This window comes from Tachypleus tridentatus, chromosome 3 (assembly GCF_004210375.1).
Source record: "Tachypleus tridentatus isolate NWPU-2018 chromosome 3, ASM421037v1, whole genome shotgun sequence".
NCBI classification, from domain to species: domain Eukaryota; kingdom Metazoa; phylum Arthropoda; class Merostomata; order Xiphosura; family Limulidae; genus Tachypleus; species Tachypleus tridentatus.
Genome location: NC_134827.1, coordinates 42,087,555 through 42,107,554, shown reverse-complemented (window position 1 = coordinate 42,107,554; position 20,000 = coordinate 42,087,555). Strand labels below are relative to the sequence as shown.

Below are 20,000 nucleotides of genomic sequence, written 5' to 3'. Positions count from 1 at the left end.
GACCCGAAAGCCGCTCCAGCAGCCAGTCCGAAGACCTCACTAAATCATTCAATCGGTAGTAGCGACGGGCGGTGTGTACAAAGGGCAGGGACGTAATCAACACGAGCTGATGACTCGTGCTTACTGGGAATTCCTCGTTCAAGGGGAATAATTACAAGCCCCTATCCCTATCACGAAGGAGGTTCAACGGTTACCCAGTCCTACCGGACAGGGCAATCACACGCTGATTCCTTCAGTGTAGCGCGCGTGCGGCCCCGGACATCTAAGGGCATCACAGACCTGTTATTGTTCTGTCTCGTGCGGCTAAACGCCGCTTGTCCCTCTAAGAAGATCGACCGACACGTGTGATCAGTCGTCTATTTAATAGGCTAGAGTCTCGTTCGTTATCGGAATTAACCAGACAAATCGCTCCACCAACTAAGAACGGCCATGCACCACCACCCACTGAATCAAGAAAGAGCTCTTAATCTGTCAATCCTTCCAGTGTCCGGGCCGGGTGAGTTTCCCCGTGTTGAGTCAAATTAAGCCGCAGGCTCCACTCCTGGTGGTGCCCTTCCGTCAATTCCTTTAAGTTTCAGCTTTGCAACCATACTTCCCCCGGAACCCAAACACTTTGGTTTCCGGAAGCTGCCCGCCGAGTCGTTTGAGGAACTCAGGCGGATCGCTGGTTGGCATCGTTTATGGTTAGAACTAGGGCGGTATCTGATCGCCTTCGAACCTCTAACTTTCGTTCTTGATTAATGAAAACATTCTTGGCAAATGCTTTCGCAGTAGTTCGTCTTGCGACGGTCCAAGAATTTCACCTCTAGCGTCGCAATACGAATGCCCCGTCTGTCCCTCTTAATCATTACCTCGTGTTCCGAAAACCAACAAAATAGAACCGAGGTCCTATTCCATTATTCCATGCACCATTATTCAGGCGTTTCGCCTGCTTTGAGCACTCTAATTTTTTCAAAGTAAACTTGCCGGCCACCCAAGACACTCAATCAAGGGCACCGAGGGAAAACCGGCAGGATGTTTAGGCCAGGAAGTAACCGCCAAAGCGGACCCCCTGTCTAGAACTGAGATCCAACTACGAGCTTTTTAACCGCAACAACTTTAATATACGCTATTGGAGCTGGAATTACCGCGGCTGCTGGCACCAGACTTGCCCTCCAATAGATCCTCGTTAAAGGATTTAGAGTGTACTCATTCCAATTACGGGGCCTCGATAGAGTCCCGTATCGTTATTTTTCGTCACTACCTCCCCGTTCTGGGAGTGGGTAATTTGCGCGCCTGCTGCCTTCCTTGGATGTGGTAGCCGTTTCTCAGGCTCCCTCTCCGGAATCGAACCCTGATTCCCCGTTACCCGTTACGACCATGGTAGGCGCATAACCTACCATCGACAGTTGATAAGGCAGACACTTGAAAGATGCGTCGCCGGTGCTAGACCGTGCGATCAGCCAAAAGTTATCCAGAGTCACCATCATTTGCGGACCGAGGTCCGATTGGTCTTGGTCTAATAAATGCGCTCGTCCCGTGAGGTCGGAGCTTTGTTGCATGTATTAGCTCTAGAATTACCACAGTTATCCAAGTAGGAAAGTACGATCTAAGGAACAACGGCTGGATAATGAGCCATTCGCGGTTTCACCTTATTTCGGCATGTACTTAGACATGCATGGCTTAATCTTTGAGACAAGCATATGACTACTGGCAGGATCAACCAGGTATCTTTTCTCGTTCGGTGCAAGCCACCCGCTCCAACGGCGAGTAGAAACACCACTCTCGAATCGGCAGACGCGTGGCTAGATACACGCCTGCCGTTCTCTGTCTACTTCGTGTCACCAATCACGAGACAGACCTCTTACACACTCTAGAGTACGAGTTCTCCAAAACAACAGTTCCGATAAAACGAAACAAACTAGGGCGTATCAGGAAGAACCGACCTTCGGAGGACAGCTCAACCCACACTAAGCTATATCGAAAATGATGCATATTCCGATGTCTCGGCATGGTTACCCGAAACTCGTCGCATCAGCAGTGGGAACAGAACGTCTTTCGTAACAAAAGACAATCGTTAATCGCTCGGATTAACTCGTACGCGTGCGGTCGAACGCACGTACTGCTTTTATCCCCGCTCGGACCGAGAGGGAAAGGGAAACAGTCACCGTTATTGACGTGCCCCGTGAAAGGGAAGGGCCGCTCGGACCCTTGGTTTGACAAGCTGAAATTCAACGGCTCGTGCAGAGCACGCTGCGGGTCCAGCATCCCTTGTGTCTCTGACTGAGACCGGCTAATCGCTCGGATTAACTCGTAGGCGTGCGGTCGAACGCACGTACTGCTTTTATCCCCGCTCGGACCGAGAGGGATAGGGAAACAGTCACCGTTGTTCACGTGCCCCGTGAAAGGGAAGAGCCGCTCGGACCCTTGGTTTGACATGCTGAAATTCAACGGCTCGTGCAGAGCACGCTGCGGGTCCAGCATCCCGTGTGTCTCTGACTGAGACCGGCTAATCGCTCGGATTAACTCGTAGGCGTGCGGTCGAACGCACGTACTGCTTTTATCCCCGCTCGGACCGAGAGGGAAAGGGAAACAGTCACCGTTGTTCACGTGCCCCGTGAAAGGGAAGAGCCGCTCGGACCCTTGGTTTGACATGCTGAAATTCAACGGCTCGTGCAGAGCACGCTGCGGGTCCAGCATCCCGTGTGTCTCTCGAACGCACGTACTGAGACCGGCTAATCGCTCGGATTAACTCGTAGCCGTGCGGTCGAACGCACGTACTGCTTTTATCCCCGCTCGGACCGAGAGGGAAAGGGAAACAGTCACCGTAAATAACATGCCCCGTGAAAGGGAAGGGCCGCTCGGACCCTTGGTTTGACAAGCTGAAATTCAACGACTCGTGCAGAGCACGCTGCGGGTCCAGCATCCCGTGTGTCTCTGACTGAGACCGGCTAATCGCTCGGATTAACTCGTAGGCGTGCGGTCGAACGCACGTACTGCTTTTATCCCCGCTCGGACCGAGAGGGAAAGGGAAACAGTCACCGTTGTTCACGTGCCCCGTGAAAGGGAAGAGCCGCTCGGACCCTTGGTTTGACATGCTGAAATTCAACGGCTCGTGCAGAGCACGCTGCGGGTCCAGCATCCCGTGTGTCTCTGACTGAGACCGGCTAATCGCTCGGATTAACTCGTAGGCGTGCGGTCGAACGCACGTACTGCTTTTATCCCCGCTCGGACCGAGAGGGAAAGGGAAACAGTCACCGTTGTTCACGTGCCCCGTGAAAGGGAAGAGCCGCTCGGACCCTTGGTTTGACATGCTGAAATTCAACGGCTCGTGCAGAGCACGCTGCGGGTCCAGCATCCCGTGTGTCTCTGACTGAGACCGGCTAATCGCTCGGATTAACTCGTAGGCGTGCGGTCGAACGCACGTACTGCTTTTATCCCCGCTCGGACCGAGAGGGAAAGGGAAACAGTCACCGTTATTCACGTGCCCCGTGAAAGGGAAGAGCCGCTCGGACCCTTGGTTTGACATGCTGAAATTCAACGGCTCGTGCAGAGCACGCTGCGGGTCCAGCATCCCGTGTGTCTCTGACTGAGACCGGCTAATCGCTCGGATTAACTCGTAGGCGTGCGGTCGAACGCACGTACTGCTTTTATCCCCGCTCGGACCGAGAGGGAAAGGGAAACAGTCACCGTAAATAACATGCCCCGTGAAAGGGAAGGGCCGCTCGGACCCTTGGTTTGACAAGCTGAAATTCAACGACTCGTGCAGAGCACGCTGCGGGTCCAGCATCCCGTGTGTCTCTGACTGAGACCGGCTAATCGCTCGGATTAACTCGTAGGCGTGCGGTCGAACGCACGTACTGCTTTTATCCCCGCTCGGACCGAGAGGGAAAGGGAAACAGTCACCGTTGTTCACGTGCCCCGTGAAAGGGAAGAGCCGCTCGGACCCTTGGTTTGACATGCTGAAATTCAACGGCTCGTGCAGAGCACGCTGCGGGTCCAGCATCCCGTGTGTCTCTGACTGAGACCGGCTAATCGCTCGGATTAACTCGTAGGCGTGCGGTCGAACGCACGTACTGCTTTTATCCCCGCTCGGACCGAGAGGGAAAGGGAAACAGTCACCGTAAATAACATGCCCCGTGAAAGGGAAGGGCCGCTCGGACCCTTGGTTTGACAAGCTGAAATTCAACGACTCGTGCAGAGCACGCTGCGGGTCCAGCATCCCGTGTGTCTCTGACTGAGACCGGCTAATCGCTCGGATTAACTCGTAGGCGTGCGGTCGAACGCACGTACTGCTTTTATCCCCGCTCGGACCGAGAGGGAAAGGGAAACAGTCACCGTAAATAACATGCCCCGTGAAAGGGAAGGGCCGCTCGGACCCTTGGTTTGACAAGCTGAAATTCAACGACTCGTGCAGAGCACGCTGCGGGTCCAGCATCCCGTGTGTCTCTGACTGAGACCGGCTAATCGCTCGGATTAACTCGTAGGCGTGCGGTCGAACGCACGTACTGCTTTTATCCCCGCTCGGACCGAGAGGGAAAGGGAAACAGTCACCGTTATTGACTTGCCCCGTGAAAGGGAAGAGCCGCTCGGACCCTTGGTTTGACATGCTGAAATTCAACGACTCGTGCAGAGCACGCTGCGGGTCCAGCATCCCGTGTGTCTCTGACTGAGACCGGCTAATCGCTCGGATTAACACGTAGGGTGCGGTCGAACGCACGTACTGCTTTTATCCCCGCTCGGACCGAGAGGGAAAGGGAAACAGTCACCGTTATTGACTTGCCCCGTGAAAGGGAAGAGCCGCTCGGACCCTTGGTTTGACATGCTGAAATTCAACGACTCGTGCAGAGCACGCTGCGGGTCCAGCATCCCGTGTGTCTCTGACTGAGACCGGCTAATCGCTCGGATTAACACGTAGGGTGCGGTCGAACGCACGTACTGCTTTTATCCCCGCTCGGACCGAGAGGGAAAGGGAAACAGTCACCGTTATTGACTTGCCCCGTGAAAGGGAAGGGCCGCTCGGACCCTTGGTTTGACAAGCTGAAAATCAACGACTCGTGCAGAGCACGCTGCGGGTCCAGCATCCCGTGTGTCTCCAAATGAGACCGGCTAATCGCTCGGATTAACTCGTAGCCGTGCGGTCGAACGCACGTACTGCTTTTATCCCCGCTCGGACCGAGAGGGAAAGGGAAACAGTCACCGTAAATAACATGCCCCGTGAAAGGGAAGGGCCGCTCGGACCCTTGGATTGACAAGCTGAAATTCAACGACTCGTGCAGAGCACGCTGCGGGTCCAGCATCCCGTGTGTCTCTGACTGAGACCGGCTAATCGCTCGGATTAACTCGTAGGCGTGCGGTCGAACGCACGTACTGCTTTTATCCCCGCTCGGAACGAGAGGGAAAGGGAAACAGTCACCGTAAATAACATGCCCCGTGAAAGGGAAGGGCCGCTCGGACCCTTGGTTTGACAAGCTGAAATTCAACGACTCGTGCAGAGCACGCTGCGGGTCCAGCATCCCGTGTGTCTCTGACTGAGACCGGCTAATCGCTCGGATTAACTCGTAGGCGTGCGGTCGAACGCACGTACTGCTTTTATCCCCGCACGGACCGAGAGGGAACGGGAAACAGCTACCCATATATTTTACGACAGTAACCTCTTCCACCGAGGCACGTCAAAAACCACCGTTACAGGTGGTGCCGAATCCACCGAGACGGGTAGAACGACAAACTTACTAGGAAAACGCCGCACAGTGTTCTTAAAACCATCACTTCTCGCAACATTCTTTTCGCTCCAATATATTGTTTCAATCCACCATTACGTTCGTTCATTCAATATCTCTCGGCCTCTTACATTCTTTGTTCGGCCATTTCTTAACACTATCGGCAGTCGTTTTCGCTAGTACTCACCACCTGTGGAAACGGGCCGTGACCAGCCCACAGGTCCCGGGCACGCCGGGTTAAAAGGTGAGAGGAGGCTTAACACAATGTTACAATCCTGTCTCAGACAGACTATGCCCCTATATAGAGAAGGAAACTAAATTTAATGCCATCAGAACCCATTAGTACGGCATTTGAAAGTGCGGTAAAGGCAAGGGACCAAGCGGAATAGTTCCGCATCGCTACCCTGAGTTGCGTCAAATTGGTCCTCAGTTTTGAGTGAAAAGTGGTGAAAATGAACGCTGAAAACAACGTTTCTAACTATCAAACTGATTTTGCCATTTCCTCCCACTTTCCAAATTTCACCGAACTCTCCTCACATCCATGCCGTCTTTGGCATCACTCTATACGGGAGAAAATTTCTTAAAGTCGTACTCCCTTTCAGGTCCGTCTCAGACAGACTATGCCCCTATATAGAGAAGGAAACTACATTTAATGCCATCAGAACCCATTAGTACGGCATTTCAAAGTGCGGTAAAGGCGAGAACCTATGCGGCAAGTTCCGCATCGCAACCCTGAGTTGCGTCAAATTGGTCCTCAGTTTTGAGTGAAAAGTGGTGAAAATGAACGCTGAAAACAACGTTTCTAACTATCAAACTGATTTTGCCATTTCCTCCCACTTTCCAAATTTCACCGAACTCTCCTCACATCCATGCCGTCTTTGGCATCACTCTATACGGGAGAAAATTTCTTAAAGTCGTACTCCCTTTCAGGTCCGTCTCAGACAGACTATGCCCCTATATAGAGAAGGAAACTACATTTAATGCCATCAGAACCCATTAGTACGGCATTTGAAAGTGCGGTAAACGGCGAGAGCCTATGCGGGCAGTTCCGCATCGCAACCCTGAGTTGCGTCAAATTGGTCCTGAGTTTTGAGTGAAAAGTGGTGAAAATGAACGCTGAAAACAACGTTTCTAACTATCAAACTGATTTTGCCATTTCCTCCCACTTCCCAAATTTCACCGAACTCGCCTCACATCCATGCCGTCTTTGGCATCACACTATACGGGAGAAAATTTCTTAAAGCCGTCCTCCCTTTGAAGTCCGTCTCAGACAGACTATGCTCCCTATATATAGAAGGAAACTACATTTAATGCCATCAGAACCCATTAGTACGGCTTTTGAAAGTGCGGTAAAAGGCGAGAGCCTATGCGGGCAAGTTCCGCATCGCAACCCTGAGTTGCGTCAAATTGGTCCTCAGTTTTGAGTGAAAAGTGGTGAAAATGAACGCTGAAAACAACGTTTCTAACTATCAAACTGATTTTGCCATTTCCTCCCACTTTCCAAATTTCACCGAACTCTCCTCACATCCATGCCGTCTTTGGCATCACTCTATACGGGAGAAAATTTCTTAAAGTCGTACTCCCTTTCAGGTCCGTCTCAGACAGACTATGCCCCCTATATAGAGAAGGAAACTACATTTAATGCCATCAGAACCCATTAGTACGGCATTTGAAAGTGCGGTAAACGGCGAGAGCCTATGCGGGCAAGTTCCGCATCGCAACCCTGAGTTGCGTCAAATTGGTCCTCAGTTTTGAGTGAAAAGTGGTGAAAATGAACGCTGAAAACAACGTTTCTAACTATCAAACTGATTTTGCCATTTCCTCCCACTTTCCAAATTTCACCGAACTCGCCTCACATCCATGCCGTCTTTGGCATCACTCTATACGGGAGAAAATTTCTTAAAGCCGTCCTCCCTTTGAAGTCCGTCTCAGACAGACTATGCTCCCTATATATAGAAGGAAACTACATTTAATGCCATCAGAACCCATTAGTACGGCTTTTGAAAGTGCGGTAAAAGGCGAGAGCCTATGCGGGCAAGTTCCGCATCGCAACCCTGAGTTGCGTCAAATTGGTCCTCAGTTTTGAGCGAAAAGGTACACGTAACGTCCTAAAAACTACCGGGTAGTGTCCGCATCGTCCTCCACAACCCCGCCAACGGACGCGTCGCGTGATCGATCGCGAATCTCTCCTAGAGGCAATGAGGCCATTGGGGTTAGTCGGCGGCAACGTTTGAACATGCCGATAACGCTTACGCTACGTCCATCGTCGATTCCAGTCAAGCCTCACCAGTCCCCTATATATAGAAGGAAACTACATTTAATGCCATCACTACTCAAAAGTACGGCTTTTCTATGTGCGGTAAAAGGCGAGAGCTTATGCGGGAGAGTTCCGCGTGGCTACCCTAAGTGCCGTCGAACTCGTCGTAGCGTGTTCCACCGCCTATCTGTCCGAAGGGCAGAAAGAAACTGCGGGAACTCGGCGGGAGCCGGTAATCGAAATGCCGACGATAACCTCGATAGGCGGCGGGTGCCGGTAGTCGAATCGACAGTCCTGCCGCCAACAGACTGGTGTCATGCCGATAACGCTTACGCCACGTCCATCGTCGATTCCAGTCAAGCCTCACCAGTCCCCTATATATATAGAAGGAAACTACATTTAATGCCATCACTACTCAAAAGTACGGCTTTTCTATGTGCGGTAAAAGGCGAGAGCTTATGCGGGAGAGTTCCGCGTGGGTACCCGAAGTGCCGTCGAACTCGTCGTAGCGTGTTCCACCGCCTATCTGTCCGAAGGGCAGAAAGAAACTGCGGGAACTCGGCGGGAGCCGGTAATCGAAATGCCGACGATAACCTCGGTAGGCGGCGGGTGCCGGTAGTCGAATCGACAGTCCTGCCGCCAACAGCCTGCTGACATGCCGATAACGCTTACGCCACGTCCATCGTCGATTCCAGTCAAGCCTCACCAGTCCCCTATATATAGAAGGAAACTACATTTAATGCCATCACTACTCAAAAGTACGGCTTTTCTATGTGCGGTAAAAGGCGAGAGCTTATGCGGGAGAGTTCCGCGTGGGTACCCGAAGTACCGTCGAACTCGTCGTAGCGTGTTCCACAGCCAATCTGTCCGAAGGGCAGAAAGAAACTGCGGGAACTCGGCGGGAGCCGGTAATCGAAATGCCGACGATAACCTCGGTAGGCGGCGGGTGCCGGTAGTCGAATCGACAGTCCTGCCGCCAACAGCCTGCTGACATGCCGATAACGCTTACGCCACGTCCATCGTCGATTCCAGTCAAGCTCACCAGTCCCCTATATATATAGAAGGAAACTACATTTAATGCCATCACTACTCAAAAGTACGGCTTTTCTATGTGCGGTAAAAGGCGAGAGCTTATGCGGGAGAGTTCCGCGTGGGTACCCGAAGTGCCGTCGAACTCGTCGTAGCGTGTTCCACCGCCAATCTGTCCGAAGGGCAGAAAGAAACTGCGGGAACTCGGCGGGAGCCGGTAATCGAAATGCCGACGATAACCTCGGTAGGCGGCGGGTGCCGGTAGTCGAATCGACAGTCCTGCCGCCAACAGCCTGCTGACATGCCGATAACGCTTACGCTACGTCCATCGTCGATTCCAGTCAAGCTCACCAGTCCCCTATATATAGAAGGAAACTACATTTAATGCCATCACTACTCAAAAGTACGGCTTTTCTATGTGCGGTAAAAGGCGAGAGCTTATGCGGGAGAGTTCCGCGTGGGTACCCGAAGTACCGTCGAACTCGTCGTAGCGTGTTCCACGGCCAATCTGTCCGAAGGGCAGAAAGAAACTGCGGGAACTCGGCGGGAGCCGGTAATCGAAATGCCGACGATAACCTCGGTAGGCGGCGGGTGCCGGTAGTCGAATCGACAGTCCTGCCGCCAACAGCCTGCTGACATGCCGATAACGCTTACGCCACGTCCATCGTCGATTCCAGTCAAGCTCACCAGTCCCCTATATATAGAAGGAAACTACATTTAATGCCATCACTACTCAAAAGTACGGCTTTTCTATGTGCGGTAAAAGGCGAGAGCTTATGCGGGAGAGTTCCGCGTGGGTACCCGAAGTACCGTCGAACTCGTCGTAGCGTGTTCCACGGCCAATCTGTCCGAAGGGCAGAAAGAAACTGCGGGAACTCGGCGGGAGCCGGTAATCGAAATGCCGACGATAACCTCGGTAGGCGGCGGGTGCCGGTAGTCGAATCGACAGTCCTGCCGCCAACAGCCTGCTGACATGCCGATAACGCTTACGCGACGTCCATCGTCGATTCCAGTCAAGCTCACCAGTCCCCTATATATATAGAAGGAAACTACATTTAATGCCATCACTACTCAAAAGTACGGCTTTTCTATGTGCGGTAAAAGGCGAGAGCTTATGCGGGAGAGTTCCGCGTGGGTACCCGAAGTACCGTCGAACTCGTCGTAGCGTGTTCCACGGCCAATCTGTCCGAAGGGCAGAAAGAAACTGCGGGAACTCGGCGGGAGCCGGTAATCGAAATGCCGACGATAACCTCGGTAGGCGGCGGGTGCCGGTAGTCGAATCGACAGTCCTGCCGCCAACAGCCTGCTGACATGCCGATAACGCTTACGCCACGTCCATCGTCGATTCCAGTCAAGCCTCACCAGTCCCCTATATATAGAAGGAAACTACATTTAATGCCATCACTACTCAAAAGTACGGCTTTTCTATGTGCGGTAAAAGGCGAGAGCTTATGCGGGAGAGTTCCGCGTGGCTACCCTAAGTGCCGTCGAACTCGTCGTAGCGTGTTCCACGGCCAATCTGTCCGAAGGGCAGAAAGAAACTGCGGGAACTCGGCGGGAGCCGGTAATCGAAATGCCGACGATAACCTCGGTAGGCGGCGGGTGCCGGTAGTCGAATCGACAGTCCTGCCGCCAACAGACTGCTGTCATGCCGATAACGCTTACGCCACGTCCATCGTCGATTCCAGTCAAGCCTCACCAGTCCCCTATATATAGAAGGAAACTACATTTAATGCCATCACTACTCAAAAGTACGGCTTTTCTATGTGCGGTAAAAGGCGAGAGCTTATGCGGGAGAGTTCCGCGTGGGTACCCGAAGTACCGTCGAACTCGTCGTAGCGTGTTCCACAGCCAATCTGTCCGAAGGGCAGAAAGAAACTGCGGGAACTCGGCGGGAGCCGGTAATCGAAATGCCGACGATAACCTCGGTAGGCGGCGGGTGCCGGTAGTCGAATCGACAGTCCTGCCGCCAACAGCCTGCTGACATGCCGATAACGCTTACGCCACGTCCATCGTCGATTCCAGTCAAGCCTCACCAGTCCCCTATATATAGAAGGAAACTACATTTAATGCCATCACTACTCAAAAGTACGGCTTTTCTATGTGCGGTAAAAGGCGAGAGCTTATGCGGGAGAGTTCCGCGTGGGTACCCGAAGTACCGTCGAACTCGTCGTAGCGTGTTCCACGGCCAATCTGTCCGAAGGGCAGAAAGAAACTGCGGGAACTCGGCGGGAGCCGGTAATCGAAATGCCGACGATAACCTCGGTAGGCGGCGGGTGCCGGTAGTCGAATCGACAGTCCTGCCGCCAACAGCCTGCTGACATGCCGATAACGCTTACGCCACGTCCATCGTCGATTCCAGTCAAGCTCACCAGTCCCCTATATATAGAAGGAAACTACATTTAATGCCATCACTACTCAAAAGTACGGCTTTTCTATGTGCGGTAAAAGGCGAGAGCTTATGCGGGAGAGTTCCGCGTGGGTACCCGAAGTACCGTCGAACTCGTCGTAGCGTGTTCCACGGCCAATCTGTCCGAAGGGCAGAAAGAAACTGCGGGAACTCGGCGGGAGCCGGTAATCGAAATGCCGACGATAACCTCGGTAGGCGGCGGGTGCCGGTAGTCGAATCGACAGTCCTGCCGCCAACAGCCTGCTGACATGCCGATAACGCTTACGCGACGTCCATCGTCGATTCCAGTCAAGCTCACCAGTCCCCTATATATATAGAAGGAAAGTACATTTAATGCCATCACTACTCAAAAGTACGGCTTTTCTATGTGCGGTAAAGGCGAGAGCTTATGCGGGAGAGTTCCGCGTGGGTACCCGAAGTACCGTCGAACTCGTCGTAGCGTGTTCCACCGCCAATCTGTCCGAAGGGCAGAAAGAAACTGCGGGAACTCGGCGGGAGCCGGTAATCGAAATGCCGACGATAACCTCGGTAGGCGGCGGGTGCCGGTAGTCGAATCGACAGTCCTGCCGCCAACAGCCTGCTGACATGCCGATAACGCTTACGCCACGTCCATCGTCGATTCCAGTCAAGCCTCACCAGTCCCCTATATATAGAAGGAAACTACATTTAATGCCATCACTACTCAAAAGTACGGCTTTTCTATGTGCGGTAAAAGGCGAGAGCTTATGCGGGAGAGTTCCGCGTGGCTACCCTAAGTGCCGTCGAACTCGTCGTAGCGTGTTCCACCGCCTATCTGTCCGAAGGGCAGAAAGAAACTGCGGGAACTCGGCGGGAGCCGGTAATCGAAATGCCGACGATAACCTCGGTAGGCGGCGGGTGCCGGTAGTCGAATCGACAGTCCTGCCGCCAACAGCTGCTGTCATGCCGATAACGCTTACGCCACGTCCATCGTCGATTCCAGTCAAGCCTCACCAGTCCCCTATATATAGAAGGAAACTACATTTAATGCCATCACTACTCAAAAGTACGGCTTTTCTATGTGCGGTAAAAGGCGAGAGCTTATGCGGGAGAGTTCCGCGTGGGTACCCTAAGTGCCGTCGAACTCGTCGTAGCGTGTTCCACCGCCTATCTGTCCGAAGGGCAGAAAGAAACTGCGGGAACTCGGCGGGAGCCGGTAATCGAAATGCCGACGATAACCTCGGTAGGCGGCGGGTGCCGGTAGTCGAATCGACAGTCCTGCCGCCAACAGACTGCTGACATGCCGATAACGCTTACGCCACGTCCATCGTCGATTCCAGTCAAGCCTCACCAGTCCCCTATATATAGAAGGAAACTACATTTAATGCCATCACTACTCAAAAGTACGGCTTTTCTATGTGCGGTAAAAGGCGAGAGCTTATGCGGGAGAGTTCCGCGTGGGTACCCGAAGTACCGTCGAACTCGTCGTAGCGTGTTCCACCGCCTATCTGTCCGAAGGGCAGAAAGAAACTGCGGGAACTCGGCGGGAGCCGGTAATCGAAATGCCGACGATAACCTCGGTAGGCGGCGGGTGCCGGTAGTCGAATCGACAGTCCTGCCGCCAACAGCCTGCTGACATGCCGATAACGCTTACGCCACGTCCATCGTCGATTCCAGTCAAGCCTCACCAGTCCCCTATATATAGAAGGAAACTACATTTAATGCCATCACTACTCAAAAGTACGGCTTTTCTATGTGCGGTAAAAGGCGAGAGCTTATGCGGGAGAGTTCCGCGTGGGTACCCGAAGTACCGTCGAACTCGTCGTAGCGTGTTCCACGGCCAATCTGTCCGAAGGGCAGAAAGAAACTGCGGGAACTCGGCGGGAGCCGGTAATCGAAATGCCGACGATAACCTCGGTAGGCGGCGGGTGCCGGTAGTCGAATCGACAGTCCTGCCGCCAACAGCCTGCTGACATGCCGATAACGCTTACGCCACGTCCATCGTCGATTCCAGTCAAGCTCACCAGTCCCCTATATATAGAAGGAAACTACATTTAATGCCATCACTACTCAAAAGTACGGCTTTTCTATGTGCGGTAAAAGGCGAGAGCTTATGCGGGAGAGTTCCGCGTGGGTACCCGAAGTACCGTCGAACTCGTCGTAGCGTGTTCCACGGCCAATCTGTCCGAAGGGCAGAAAGAAACTGCGGGAACTCGGCGGGAGCCGGTAATCGAAATGCCGACGATAACCTCGGTAGGCGGCGGGTGCCGGTAGTCGAATCGACAGTCCTGCCGCCAACAGCCTGCTGACATGCCGATAACGCTTACGCCACGTCCATCGTCGATTCCAGTCAAGCTCACCAGTCCCCTATATATAGAAGGAAACTACATTTAATGCCATCACTACTCAAAAGTACGGCTTTTCTATGTGCGGTAAAAGGCGAGAGCTTATGCGGGAGAGTTCCGCGTGGGTACCCGAAGTACCGTCGAACTCGTCGTAGCGTGTTCCACAGCCAATCTGTCCGAAGGGCAGAAAGAAACTGCGGGAACTCGGCGGGAGCCGGTAATCGAAATGCCGACGATAACCTCGGTAGGCGGCGGGTGCCGGTAGTCGAATCGACAGTCCTGCCGCCAACAGCCTGCTGACATGCCGATAACGCTTACGCCACGTCCATCGTCGATTCCAGTCAAGCCTCACCAGTCCCCTATATATAGAAGGAAACTACATTTAATGCCATCACTACTCAAAAGTACGGCTTTTCTATGTGCGGTAAAAGGCGAGAGCTTATGCGGGAGAGTTCCGCGTGGCTACCCTAAGTGCCGTCGAACTCGTCGTAGCGTGTTCCACCGCCTATCTGTCCGAAGGGCAGAAAGAAACTGCGGGAACTCGGCGGGAGCCGGTAATCGAAATGCCGACGATAACCTCGGTAGGCGGCGGGTGCCGGTAGTCGAATCGACAGTCCTGCCGCCAACAGACTGCTGTCATGCCGATAACGCTTACGCCACGTCCATCGTCGATTCCAGTCAAGCCTCACCAGTCCCCTATATATAGAAGGAAACTACATTTAATGCCATCACTACTCAAAAGTACGGCTTTTCTATGTGCGGTAAAAGGCGAGAGCTTATGCGGGAGAGTTCCGCGTGGGTACCCGAAGTACCGTCGAACTCGTCGTAGCGTGTTCCACCGCCTATCTGTCCGAAGGGCAGAAAGAAACTGCGGGAACTCGGCGGGAGCCGGTAATCGAAATGCCGACGATAACCTCGGTAGGCGGCGGGTGCCGGTAGTCGAATCGACAGTCCTGCCGCCAACAGCCTGCTGACATGCCGATAACGCTTACGCCACGTCCATCGTCGATTCCAGTCAAGCCTCACCAGTCCCCTATATATAGAAGGAAACTACATTTAATGCCATCACTACTCAAAAGTACGGCTTTTCTATGTGCGGTAAAAGGCGAGAGCTTATGCGGGAGAGTTCCGCGTGGCTACCCTAAGTACCGTCGAACTCGTCGTAGCGTGTTCCACCGCCTATCTGTCCGAAGGGCAGAAAGAAACTGCGGGAACTCGGCGGGAGCCGGTAATCGAAATGCCGACGATAACCTCGGTAGGCGGCGGGTGCCGGTAGTCGAATCGACAGTCCTGCCGCCAACAGCCTGCTGACATGCCGATAACGCTTACGCCACGTCCATCGTCGATTCCAGTCAAGCCTCACCAGTCCCCTATATATAGAAGGAAACTACATTTAATGCCATCACTACTCAAAAGTACGGCTTTTCTATGTGCGGTAAAAGGCGAGAGCTTATGCGGGAGAGTTCCGCGTGGGTACCCGAAGTACCGTCGAACTCGTCGTAGCGTGTTCCACCGCCTATCTGTCCGAAGGGCAGAAAGAAACTGCGGGAACTCGGCGGGAGCCGGTAATCGAAATGCCGACGATAACCTCGGTAGGCGGCGGGTGCCGGTAGTCGAATCGACAGTCCTGCCGCCAACAGCCTGCTGACATGCCGATAACGCTTACGCCACGTCCATCGTCGATTCCAGTCAAGCCTCACCAGTCCCCTATATATAGAAGGAAACTACATTTAATGCCATCACTACTCAAAAGTACGGCTTTTCTATGTGCGGTAAAGGCGAGAGCTTATGCGGGAGAGTTCCGCGTGGCTACCCTAAGTACCGTCGAACTCGTCGTAGCGTGTTCCACCGCCTATCTGTCCGAAGGGCAGAAAGAAACTGCGGGAACTCGGCGGGAGCCGGTAATCGAAATGCCGACGATAACCTCGGTAGGCGGCGGGTGCCGGTAGTCGAATCGCCAGTCCTGCCGCCAACAGCCTGGTGTCATGCCGATAACGCTTACGCCACGTCCATCGTCGATTCCAGTCAAGCTCACCAGTCCCCTTTATATATAGAAGGAAACTACATTTAATGCCATCACTACTCAAAAGTACGGCTTTTCTATGTGCGGTAAAAGGCGAGAGCTTATGCGGGAGAGTTCCGCGTGGCTACCCTAAGTACCGTCGAACTCGTCGTAGCGTGTTCCACCGCCTATCTGTCCGAAGGGCAGAAAGAAACTGGGGGAACTCGGCGGGAGCAGGTAATCGAATTGCCGACGATAACCTCGGTAGGCGGCGGGTGCCGGTAGTCGAATCGACAGTCCTGCCGCCAACAGCCTGCTGACATGCCGATAACGCTTACGCTACGTCCATCGTCGATTCCAGTCAAGCTCACCAGTCCCCTATATATAGAAGGAAACTACATTTAATGCCATCACTACTCAAAAGTACGGCTTTTCTATGTGCGGTAAAAGGCGAAAGCTTATGCGGGAGAGTTCCGCGTGGCTACCCTCTGTTCGGTGACATGCCGATAACGCTTACGCTACGTCCATCGTCGATGACAGTCAAGCCTCACCAGTCCCCTATATATATAGAAGGAAACTACATTTAATGCCATCACTACTCAATAGTACGGCCTTTCTATGTGCGGTAAAAGGCGAGAGCTTATGCGGGAGAGTTCCGCGTGGCTACCCTAAGTACCGTCGAACTCGTCGTAGCGTGTTCCACCGGGTATCTGTCCGAAGGGCACAAAGAAACTGCGGGCACTCGGCGGGAGCAGGTGATCGAAATACCGGCGATATCCTCTAGGGACGACGAATCGAAGGAACCGCCGCCAACCTTTTGGGCACTTTTCGCAACGGCTGAGCCTAGACGTACGTCCCGTTGGAGAAAGCTGCTGTTTGACCACGCACGCGCGAAACAGCCCGAGAAAATGGATTCCCCCGTCGGTAGGCGGCGGGCGCGGGTGTTTAAATTTCCCAATCGCTGGTACATGCTCTGAGACTCTGTTCGACTTGTACCGAGGCCAATGCGTGTACTCGGCGGGAGCAGGTGATCGAAATGCCGTCCACATCCTCTAGGGACGACGAATCGAAGGACCCGCCGCCAACCTTTCGGGCACTTTTTGCAACGGCTGCGTCTAGACGTCCGACCCGTTGGAGCAAGCTGCTGTTCGACCACGCACGCGCGATAGAGGCCGAGAAAATGGGTTCCCCCGTCGGTAGGCGGCGGGTGCGGGTGTTTAAATTTCCCGCTCGCTGGCACATGCTCTGAGACTCTGTTCGACTTGTACCGAGGCCAATGCGTGTACTCGGCGGGAGCAGGTGTTCGAAATGCCGACCGTATCCTCTAGGGACGACGAATCGAAGGTCCCGCCGCCAACCTTTCGGGCACTTTTCGCAACGGCTGCGTCTAGACGTCCGACCCGTTGGAGCAAGCGGCTGTTAGACCACGCACGCGCGAAACAGACCGAGAAAATCGGTTCCCCCGTCGGTAGGCGGCGGGCGCGGGTGTTTAAATTTCCCAATCGCTGGCACATGCTCTGAGACTCTGTTCGACTTGTACCGAGGCCAATGCGTGTACTCGGCGGGAGCAGGTGTTCGAAATGCCGACCGTATCCTCTAGGGACGACGAATCGAAGGTCCCGCCGCCAACCTTTCGGGCACTTTTCGCAACGGCTGCGTCTAGACGTCCGACCCGTTGGAGCAAGCGGCTGTTAGACCACGCACGCGCGAAACATACCGAGAAAATCGGTTCCCCCGTCGGTAGGCGGCGGGCGCGGGTGTTTAAATTTCCCAATCCCTGGCACATGCTCTGAGACTCTGTTCGACTTGTACCGAGGCCAATGCGTGTACTCGGCGGGAGCAGGTGTTCGAAATGCCGACCGTATCCTCTAGGGACGACGAATCGAAGGACCCGCCGCCAACCTTTCGGGCACTTTTCGCAACGGCTGCGTCTAGACGTCCGACCCGTTGGAGCAAGCTGCTGTTGGACCACGCACGCGCGAAACAGACCGAGAAAATCGGTTCCCCCGTCGGTAGGCGGCGGGCGCGGGTGTTTAAATTTCCCAATCGCTGGCACATGCTCTGAGACTCTGTTCGACTTGTACCGAGGCCAATGCGTGTACTCGGCGGGAGCAGGTGTTCGAAATGCCGACCGTATCCTCTAGGGACGACGAATCGAAGGACCCGCCGCCAACCTTTCGGGCACTTTTCGCAACGGCTGCGTCTAGACGTCCGACCCGTTGGAGCAAGCTGCTGTTGGACCACGCACGCGCGAAACAGACCGAGAAAATCGGTTCCCCCGTCGGTAGGCGGCGGGCGCGGGTGTTTAAATTTCCCAATCGCTGGCACATGCTCTGAGACTCTGTTCGACTTGTACCGAGGCCAATGCGTGTACTCGGCGGGAGCAGGTGATCGAAATGCCGTCCACATCCTCTAGGGACGACGAATCGAAGGACCCGCCGCCAACCTTTCGGGCACTTTTTGCAACGGCTGCGTCTAGACGTCCGACCCGTTGGAGCAAGCTGCTGTTCGACCACGCACGCGCGAAAGAGGCCGAGAAAATGGGTTCCCCCGTCGGTAGGCGGCGGGCGCGGGTGTTTAAATTTCCCGCTCGCTGGCACATGCTCTGAGACTCTGTTCGACTTGTACCGAGGCCAATGCGTGTACTCGGCGGGAGCAGGTGTTCGAAATGCCGACCGTATCCTCTAGGGACGACGAATCGAAGGTCCCGCCGCCAACCTTTCGGGCACTTTTCGCAACGGCTGCGTCTAGACGTCCGACCCGTTGGAGCAAGCGGCTGTTAGAACACGCACGCGCGAAACAGACCGAGAAAATCGGTTCCCCCGTCGGTAGGCGGCGGGCGCGGGTGTTTAAATTTCCCAATCGCTGGCACATGCTCTGAGACTCTGTTCGACTTGTACCGAGGCCAATGCGTGTACTCGGCGGGAGCAGGTGTTCGAAATGCCGACCGTATCCTCTAGGGACGAAGAATCGAAGGTCCCGCCGCCAACCTTTCGGGCACTTTTCGCAACGGCTGCGTCTAGACGTCCGACCCGTTGGAGCAAGCTGCTGTTGGACCACGCACGCGCGAAACAGATCGAGAAAATCGGTTCCCCCGTCGGTAGGCGGCGGGCGCGGGTGTTTAAATTTCCCAATCGCTGGCACATGCTCTGAGACTCTGTTCGACTTGTACCGAGGCCAATGCGTGTACTCGGCGGGAGCAGGTGTTCGAAATGCCGACCGTATCCTCTAGGGACGACGAATCGAAGGTCCCGCCGCCAACCTTTCGTGCACTTTTCGCAACGGCTGCGCCTAGACGTACGACCCGTGTCATGGGTTTCATTTATAAAGCAAAACTGTGAAGAAACAGGACACGAACATTAAAATATAAGTATCGTTTGTATGGATAACACTGATCTGGAATTAGCACTTAAAGAAACCATCCACATTAAACAACTTTAATCTACACCGAATATCATGTAGTCTTCATTCAAATAGCACATTTTAAAATATTTACAGCATGTTTTATTGTCAGTAATTTACTTTCCGTGTATTTTAGTTTCACATTATCGTAATTTCAGCAATATATTTTATTTAGTTAGTTAGAAATTACGTCTTTCTATTTTGCTCTGTATACTGAAGATGGAATATGTAAAATATTGAAAACTTTACCTCTGTCCCCTTCTATTGTATCAAAGTATTTCTTCATCTTCAATACAATTATACAATTAATCGTCAAACATCATTTTCGTTCGATACAATGATTGCTAATATATTGATATGACCATATGTAAACGAACTGTTGTCTGTATGCTGTGACTCTGAAAATTAAAGTTAAAAAGGAAAATCTTGAAATGTGCTTCCTTTCAGAATGCAAACTTCGATACATCATTCCAAAGTTTCTCCATTTTAGTGAGCAAAACTTTGAAAAATTCATTATCTTATCATATTTGTCTGAAGAGAGTATCGGTTTGTTTGAATTTGGCTCTATACTGCACGAGGGCTATCTGCTATAGCCGTCGATAATTTAGCAGTGAAAGAAAAGAGGATAGGTACCAAGTGATCACCACTCACCAACCACTGTTTCACAGAGGAACTGTGGGATTGCTTGTAACAATGAACCGCCCAGTCACGTATCATAAAGGGTGAGCATGTTTCGTAGAACAAAAGTTGGGTCAAGAATTTCGAACAAAACATCAACAGAACATAATTTTACTGGAAAAGTTCAAAGTGTACTGTACTAACCATAGAATCGTGGAAACCAGAGTTGATTACACCGACGTACTAAACAAGTGGAACGAAGACAAATTGTTCAGTGTGA

The 20,000-nt window shown here is 53.1% G+C and overlaps 1 non-coding gene across 1 annotated transcript in view; it reads right to left on the bottom strand.

The window, feature by feature from the left end:
• LOC143248002 (small subunit ribosomal RNA) overlaps window positions 1–1,709 on the bottom strand; it is a 1,805-nt gene extending 96 nt beyond the window's left edge. Inside the window, exon 1 of the ribosomal RNA XR_013026790.1 lies at window positions 1–1,709. This exon is cut by the window's left edge and continues 96 nt beyond it. This is a non-coding gene — a ribosomal RNA (small subunit ribosomal RNA).
• Between the last annotated feature and the right edge of the window lie 18,291 nt (window positions 1,710–20,000).